The 9,531-nt window shown below is 37.1% G+C and overlaps 1 pseudogene; it reads left to right on the top strand.

Moving 5' to 3' along the window:
• The first annotated feature begins 3,131 nt into the window (after positions 1-3,131).
• On the top strand, positions 3,132-7,880 carry LOC103725534 (annotated as a pseudogene).
• Positions 7,881-9,531: the final 1,651 nt, after the last annotated feature.

Here is a 9,531-nt window from a genome sequence, read left to right as displayed (position 1 = left end):
AAATTGGTTTATCCGGACCATTTGTATGGCCTTAAACACCCAAAAGGATAACCAAAGATTAAAGGGGCCAATATAATTTCTTAAGAGTCCATATGTATAGCTAAAGGCTACATAACAAGCAACAATGCCAGACATGTGATACCTTCTTTTGAGTTGTTAGCCAGGGTGTCCAAAGGGACTCCCAGATAGTAACCCAGCATAGAACTGGGAAAATGAACAACAGACCCCAATCTTATCTAAAGGAATATTGACAACTGATTACTGCTAGATGAGGAACAGCTGACCCTTGTAAAACAAAGACCTCTAGATAGGCTGACTAGATTCACCAGAAGGGCAAGTAGTGGAGAATGGCTGGGGTGCTGACAGCACAGCAGACTTTAGCAGGGATATGAGAGTATAAGGGCTCTAGTGGGGGGAGGGAAGCTATGGGAGGGTGCTATCTGGGAGGTGGGTGTATAGTCGAAGGAGATATTTTGGTATGTTCTGTGAGGATATATACACACACACACAAATCAACATTTTTTAAAGTATTATATTTGAGGAGGAAGCATGGAAATTTATGTCATGCTAATTAGTAGAAGTGATAAACAATAACATTGAAATCTGCCCGATGACTTTATAGACATACACAGGCACCAAGGACTCAAGTGCAACCGATTATGACCAGTAATAATTAGATACATACAGATTAGAGATGCAAGCACCAACACCTCAGTGTTAGCAAAAACAGTGAGTCTGTCTGCAAGGAACAATATATTCTAAAATGAAATGTAGATCATTTTAAAGGTTAAAAACTCATCCAATTTTATGTCTTACAGGGCTTATACTGAGTTCAATAATATATAACTATATTAATTCAACTGTGAATGTAAAAACTTACACTCATTTGTGAAAGAGATATACTGTTGCTCTGGAGTGTGTTACTGAATATGTTAAAACTGTAGTGAAAAGCTTTTAATCATGTAGTTATTAAAAATTTTTTAAAGTATAACGATTAAAACAAAATGATTCTTCAAAGCATAAAATGTTGCTCCTTAATAATAGGTAGATGTGAAAAACATTATCATTAAAATCTACCTGATGATTTTATATCCATGCTCAGATGCCAAGGAGCTCAGAAAGTAAGCACCTGTGACTAGTAATAATCTGATATATAGAGATTAGAAATGCATGTGCAAACATCTTAATGTCAATTGCATTAAAAATGTAGTTTTCTGCATGAAACTCTGTACTTTAATAATGAAATAATAATGAAATGGAGATCTTTTTTAAAGGTTAAAGCCTCATTTAATTTTATGTCTTATAGGGTTTATACTGAGTACAATATTGTGTAACTGTAATAATTCAGCTGTAAAACTAAAAATGTACAACCGATTTTGTAAGAGATGCAGCCTAGCTCAGAAAATTGTTATTGAATATGTCAATGCTGATGTAATGAATTGCTTCTTCTAAGTATGTGGTAATTAAATTTTTTTAAAAAGTTAGGAAAGGATTGAAAAGGGTTTACATCTGACCAAAATACAGTCATGCAGTAGCCAAGCAAAAAGAAACCCACCCCAAAGTCGGGAAAAATTCTCACTCTTGAGACAGTAAGAGCTCCAAGAAAGCAGGCCCTTCAATCAAAGAAGCCTGTAATTTTAACCAGATTCTGTTTATCAGGAAATCTAATCCAGCCCATTAAAACTGGGACATCTAGGAACCTGGCCTCTGTTTTTCCTGAATTCTAATTCAATTTAAAGAGAAAGGTGGGGTAATTAATTATAGGACTTACTTTTACAATACAGATATAATGAATGAGATAATGAATGACTTTTACTTAATCTTGCAACCGAAAAGTTACTGTTTACAATGTAAGTAAATTCAGAGCTATCTGCTTCTCTTGTGGCCTAGCATATGACCTTAAACCTCAGGACTCTTCCTTGCACTCCACTCAAGATAGTGTAAAATAGAGTATGCATGTGCATATGCACGCTTCACATATGAAAGCACTCAAAGCAACATGATTTTCTCAGTGCAGACAATGAGAGAAATCTGTTTTTTTGTGTTTACGTAATAATCTAGACCTAGGGATCAAAGTATGAGAGACTCTGATAAGGGTGAGGCCCTGACCTCTACTTCCCCATTTTATGCTGGACATACCATTTCAAAAATAATTAGCTAAGCCTTGGCTGGGGAGCACAGTTCCAAGAAAAATCTGAAGGAACAGGAACTCAGCAGGTTGGGTCCATTCCTGGGCTTATGAATGCTGTGTCAGGCTGATTTTTTTTTTTTAAGCATCACTATACTATGGCTTAGAAGTGTCGCTTTTAATGAAATCAGTAGATGTTTCTGCAGAGCAGTGTTTCAGGAATTTGACTCACTAACAGACAACTAATCAGTCAGTCATTAATGCAGATCATGTCTTTAAATATGCACATGCATGGTCCAACAAGAGAGGTTCAGAATGCCAAAGAAGAAGCTGACCCTAACTGAGATTTAACACTGTAATTGTTATGAAAAGAAAGTTACTCAAGATATTTAGGATTAGATATCACCTGGGAAGGAGGGTGGGCGATTGAAACATACATGAAGAATGATCGAGACTAGTGTTGGTGTTTGGGTTACACTATTTAGCAAGATTCTATTAAAGGATTGTTTTTAAATTTCAGTTTGAAAAAAGAACACACAGCCATCAAATGCAGAGAGGACATCCAAAAGCCAAGTCCTATGTACAAAGTGATCTTAGAGAAGGTAGATGGAGTTTGGTCAAGAAAAAGTCACTTTCATAAACATGCAATGAATTTATCTACTTTCTTAATGGATGATACAAGGAGAAGCACATACATATACATGTATACATACATTTGAACTTGCAAATACACTAAATGAAATTGATCTTACATAGGAAATAATTTTCCAACATTACTGACCAATATTAAGCCAGGCGTTGTGGTCCATGCCTTTAATCCCAGCACTGGGGATATAGAGGCAGGTGGATTTCTGTGAGTTCGAGGCCAGCCTGGTCTACATAGAGAGTTCTAGGCCAGCTGGGACTACAGGGAGACCTTGTCTCAAAAAGGCAAAAAATCAAAAAGAATAACAAAAACAAAAACTGACCTATACTGTTTAGAATAACCAATATTGAAACAAGTATGGAGGTTGGACCCTGGAGAGATGAATCAAGGATTAAGAGCACTGGCTGCTCTTGCAGAGGACTCAGGTTCAGTTCCCAGGACCCACCTGGTGGCTAACATCTGTCCATAACTACAGTTGCAGGGAATCGAGTGCCCACTTCTGACATCTGCAGGCATTACATGACACAGGTGCACTTACATACAAACAGGGAATAAACTCATATGTACATATATAAAATAAATTTTTTTTTGAAAAGAGTATGGTGATTGCTAAAAAATTAGAAATAGATTGATGGGCCAGTAATTTTACTCCTGGGTACATATATAAAAGAATTGATTGAACAATCTCAAAGTGATATTTGTGCAAGTATAATCATAGCAGTAGAAGCAAACTGTATATTAATTAAAGGACTTATTGATAAACAATATATAAGCATGTCAACATGGAGAAATGTCACCAAGCTTTTGTAATGTAGGGAATATGGACATATGGACCTTTAAGAACCTTAATGACATTGCACTAAGTAAAATCAGCTAGTGAAAAATGCTATGTGAATCCCTTTACATAAACTACTAAGACTTGCTAAAATCCTAGACAGAAAAGGTGAAAGTATAGTAGTCAAGGAACCAAGGAGGAAGAAGGACAATTTTGGATTTAATTTATACAACTTTTCAGTTTTTCAAGATCAAAATGCTCCATGTGTGAGCTGTGTGGAGCTGTATGTATGAATATGTATGTACATTCATATTACACCAGTGGATTGTAAGGCTTACGAATGGTTAAAATTGCATGTTTTATATTATCTGTATTTCAGGAATTCTGAGGAGAGCCAGCACTCCAATGGTTGTTAATAATACTCAACTTTCTTCCTTGGATATTTGTACCAATCTTTACAACATGCTTTGTGGTACTACTGCTCTTCTGTGATGAACCAATGTTTCCTTAACAGGAGATGAAAGACTTTGTCCAGAGCTCCAGAAAACATGGTGTTGTGGTGTTTTCTCCAGGGTCAGTGGTTGGCAACCTGACAGAAGACAGGGTCAATGTGATTACAGCAGCCCTTTCCCTGATTCCACAGAAAGTGAAATGGAGTGCCTCATCACATCACTGCTTCCTGAATCCCTTACACGGTGTGGTAGGTCTGACTCTAGAAACTTCCTGTGTGAAATGTAAACTATCATGATAACATTATCTTATCTCTGAAATCATTTGCAAGACAAAAATATACATGACAGATACTGAAGTAAAGGATATTTTGATTAATAACTTTGATTCAGTAAGAAATGCACTGGAGTGTAGTGTGAACTTTGTGTTACAATAGTATTATAGGCAAATACAGAAAAATCTGCCCTCTTACTTCCTCCGTATCCTCAGAAAATTACTGAAGACTTTGCACACGCTAAAATTTAATGATTGCAATTAAATTCTAACCAGTAAGTATACACTAGCATTCAAAGGTTGGAGTTCTGTCACAGTGCAATATTTCTGTCTAATCTGTCTCATCTATTCTACTACATTTTGAAATGGACCTATTAAGTACTGTTTTGGTTGCTATTACAAAAGTATGCCAGAGCTCACCAATCTCAAGTTCACCAAGCCGACCAGTCTTGGAGGAAGAAAAACCAATCCATATTGGATGTGTATTATTAGAATAAGGAAATGTAAGATAATGGAGTCAGGAACTTACTCCTGAAGTGGATCATGTACCTTATAAAGTATGGAATTAGAAGAGCCCAATTTGAATAAAATAGCATGATAAACATGTTCTAAGTAAACTGCGACAAATATCATTTAGAAATATTGGTGCTGAATTTTTGCAACACAAACTCCTGTAAATGTAGTTTGGTAAAACAAAATAAAGGTGTAGGTCATTAGTAACTTTTCTTGGTTATTGAACTAGAAACATAGCCACAAATTTCTTAAATCCACCAATGTAATACTGATGGGCTCCTTTGCTCAAGTTACAGTTTATTAAATATCAGTGTTGCATGTCATGCCTTTAACACAGATAAAAACAAGTAGAGGAGTGTATACTGTATTTGCACCAACAATAGATGATTCTTCATGTTTATCAGCCTCATTCTTGTTGCCAAGCTCTCAGATATTAAGGATTTAACTATATTATTTCTTAACTTCTTTAGACTACTAACATGAGTAATTTGAATTTTTTAAAGTTTATTGAGTTTTTGTATATCTCATACAGCAGAATCTATTCAGATTGAGATCCCCTCTCCCATCAATAACCCCAAACCACCCACCAGACCTCATGTATTCTGCCATACATGTTAAGATCTGTCCCGCCAAACACTTGTACCCAGACATCCTTTGGTGCAAATTCATCCATTGGAGTCTAGTCAGCCTACCTAGAGATGGTAAGTAAGGTCTACTCTCAGTAGTAGAGTAGTAATCAGTCTCAGACTAGGGCTGGCCCACCACCCATTTCCCTCACTCCACTCTAGACCCTTGTCTGATTGAGTTGACATCGGTCCTGTACTCGATGCCATCATTGCCACAAGTTCACATGTGCAAGTGAAAGCTTACAGTGGCCTGAAAGCCTCTGCTTTCCTATGTTAATGAAGCAACCCTGGCTCTTACTATTTTATTGTTCCCTCTTTCACAATGCTCCCTGAGCCCTGGGTGGGTGAGGTTTAATGTAGGAGTCTTATCCAGGGACACACTCTGCAGTCTCTTATTCTTTAAAACTTGGCTTCTGTGCATCTCACTGTGTTATATAAGGACACTTCACTGGTGAGAGTTGAAGGGATGCCCTAGTTTTCTCTCTACCCCAAGTTCCACTATGTTACATGAACTTTAGCTGTAGAGGTTCACCTCTAGATATATCACCCAGGACTGGGCATCTCTCAGACATATATTCTCTGTGTCTGACCAGTTGTGGGATTCTGCAATAGCCTCCATCTGTTGCAAAAAGAAGCTTCTTTGATGAGTGGTATACAGTACACGTCTGTAAATATAAAGACTCGTATTGAGGATTTGGCAAGAAATTTCATTTGTCTAGAGATATGACAGAGATATGGTTTTCTCTACATTCTATGACCTCTCCATCCATGTGTATTTGGCTGTGTTTACAGTCACATCCATGAGTTTGCTCTCATTGGGAGGGCTTTCAGTCTAATTAGATAGCTGTTGATTAGTCCCCAGATAACAATTGCACTATTGCACCACCAAAAGAGGTAGTTTCCTCTTCCAGGCACTATGGTTATTAGGTTTTAGGGCTGGTTTAGACCACTGATGGTTTCTATCCCTTAACAACTTACATAGTGTCCTCTAGAACTATGAGAGCTAGACTTCAGGTAGAAGGCTTCCAGGTAATTTCCTGTTACATTGCTCCAAGTCCTGTGCCCAAAATATGTCCTGTTTTCAGCAATAGGGTCTAACCTTCCAGTTTGGGGAGATAACCAGGAGCTCTGGCAATATCCCTTGTTATTTGGGGAGTCCCTAGGACCACTCTGACCCACCACTCAAAGAGAAGTCTTTCCTGTCTGCACTGTGTTCCTTACCATACAGCCCCTAAGTATACATATGTACTAATGTTCAGACACTGTTTGTGGTATGAGCACATTTCCCTCTGGCTTCCCTAGCCCCCCAAAATCCATTAAGAGTCTAGCTTTATCGTAATAGGTTCTATGGAGATTTGAAGGCAAGAAGCCAGACACCCTGGGTTCCAATACTCAGCTCAGTACCTGTGTATCTGTGGATCCCCCAGAATGACCTTCTTGGTAAGGCATGAGAGAAAAATTCTGAAACATGAGTAATAGCCAGTCAGAAAGAGAAGAGGTCAGTGAAAAAATGCATTTATGAAGATTGTGTTCTAGTCCCAGGGAAAATGGATAAATAACATTTGATGATATTCTATTCCACTCTGTAACATTCAACATGACCAGCTTCCATTTTTACTTCAGCTGTTATTATCTTTCAGATAAATTTTCATTCACTTCATTAATTTTCTCTCTATCTCCTATATCTGTAATTGTATAGTATCCTTTTATCAATGTAGGGAAATTTCATATGACAATGAAAATGACATTCTTTTATATTGACTGACTCTTACTTACCATGCCAAAAAACAATCCACACCGGAGATGGAACTGAATTTGATGGTGAAGAATTGCTGTCCTAACTCTGATTCCAGCACCATGAAGACCCCACAACCTGCTGATTGGAAGCAACATATCACACACAGTGACTTCACCATTTCTCTAGGAGACCATATTCTTCTGTCTCTACATGTTTGTGCATATGCTGTTTGCTCTACTTGAGATGTACTCTGCCCTTTCTGTCCTTTGCACAAACTCATTTCTATCTTTCATGCACTACCTCTTCATCATGTGTCCTTCACTTAATCATGAGAGGACTTATGGTGCTTCTTACTCTATGATTTGAAAGGAATTTGAGTGCACTTAAAAGTACTTAATTGACTTTAATTTTATTTCCATGTGTATTATGGTTTTGACAGCATGTATGTAAGAGAGCCACATCTTTATTTTTAAGACTTATAGCTAATATTTTCCCTGTTTTCTCCCAATGCTAGGTCATCCAAAGCCTTTATAACTCACGGTGGAACCAACAGCCTCTATGAGGCGATCTACCATGGAATCCCAGTGGTTGGCATTCCCTTGTTTGACCATCAACCTGATGATGTTGTTTGCATGCAGACCAAAGGGGCAGGTGTTAGAATGGACTTCCTCACAATGTAAAGTTCAGATCTGCTCAATGCTGTGAAGACAGTCATCAACGATCCCTCATGAGTACAATGTTTTTCAGATAAATAGCAGTTAATATACATTCTCTTAACAATAACTGTAGATTTCACCCAATTTCTAGTCTACTTTGAAAAACACTTAAAATGGTTTAATAACTGTGAAATTATACTTCTAATCAGGATTGCAAAGTGTCCCCTATAGAAGTCCCCTATACAAGTAGTTGTCGCAAGAATAATGTGATGCTAACACTTTTTTTTCTATATTGGTAAAGGAAAGATTAGCAATTTTCAAAATTTGACCAAATCCATAGAACAGGATAATGAAGCTGAAACAATATAAAATACTCCAACTGTGTGTCTAAAATTTCTCAAATTCCTTATTAAAATGATCCACGTTTATTGACTAAATAGATGAATATGTATAGTAAGTAATGACCAAACAAGGATAGATATCATTTCCATCTCCTTGAACATCCAAAGTTTCTTTTGTTATCAATCTTGAAAGTCCCCTGCTCTAAGTACTTCATTATGTAGATAGATCAACATATATGTTGTAAAACATACTCACTGTCTGCACTATAGAATGCTTTCTCTGACATCCAACTGCAGCATGGTACCTGTTAGCCCACCTCTCATATCCCTGCTAACTCCTCCTCTTCCCAGACTCTAGTTCCACTGTTCAGCTGATGGCTGATATGAAGCAAACTCTATTATGTTCCACACACTGATGCAAATGTGCAGTGTTTTCCTTGAGGGGACTATTTTGTTTGGTTTAACAGAATATCTGCCAGTTCCATCTTGCAATTTTAAATGACTGGGATGACATCATTTATTGTTTTCATACCATATTTTCTTCATCTATCAACCTACAATGGACACCTAAGTCAATCCCAGGTCTTAGCTATCATGGAAAGTGCTATAAAATATATAAACTGCAAGTATTATTTTGACATATTGTTTGCTATTTCTTTGAATAAATTGTTAGAGAAAGTTAAAACCTAGGGAAATTCTACTTTCAGTTCCTTCAGCAAATTCAGTGCTTTTTTTCTTACTGTCTGCCCTAAATTATACGCCAACCAAAGACCACTAAGAATTGCATCTCCTGGGACCACCAAGATGGCTCAGCAGGTAAAGTCACTTGCCACCATCCACGAGTCTGATCCCCAGGACCCACGTAGTAGGAGAGAATCTACTTTCACAAATTGTCCTCTGACCTCTACATGTGTGTCATGTACATATACCACACAGATACACAGAAAATGAATGAGTGATAAATGATTTAAAAACTGAGAAAAAATAATTCCACTTTCTCTGTATCCTTGGGGTCATTTTTTTTGTTTGGAATTTGTTGGTTGGTTGGTTGGTTGGTTGTTTGGTTGGTTGGTTAGTTGGTTTGTCTTTTTTGCAGTACTCTTGGTCAATCCAGACCACTGGACATGCTAAGCAAACACCCATTCACTGACCTACATTCCCAGCCCTATATGTTCTTTTTTAGGGGATACTGTTGATTTTTTATCTTTAATCCATTTCTAATCAATGAAAGGGTTTTTATTGATTTTTTAGCAATTTTTTTTTGGTTTGGAAGAGATTTTTGGTTTTTTTATTTTTTAGAAGAAGCATTTCATTACAGCTTTAACATACTCGATAAAAATTTCCAAAGCAGAGATACATCTCTTTCAAAAGTGGCTATAAAATTT

The sequence above is a fragment of the Nannospalax galili genome, unplaced genomic scaffold (genome assembly GCF_000622305.1).
Source record: "Nannospalax galili isolate Female #2095 unplaced genomic scaffold, S.galili_v1.0 scaffold1229, whole genome shotgun sequence".
Lineage (NCBI taxonomy): Eukaryota > Metazoa > Chordata > Mammalia > Rodentia > Spalacidae > Nannospalax > Nannospalax galili.
The sequence above is the reverse complement of the archived record's forward strand: the minus strand, read 5'-3'. Positions and strand labels throughout refer to the sequence as shown.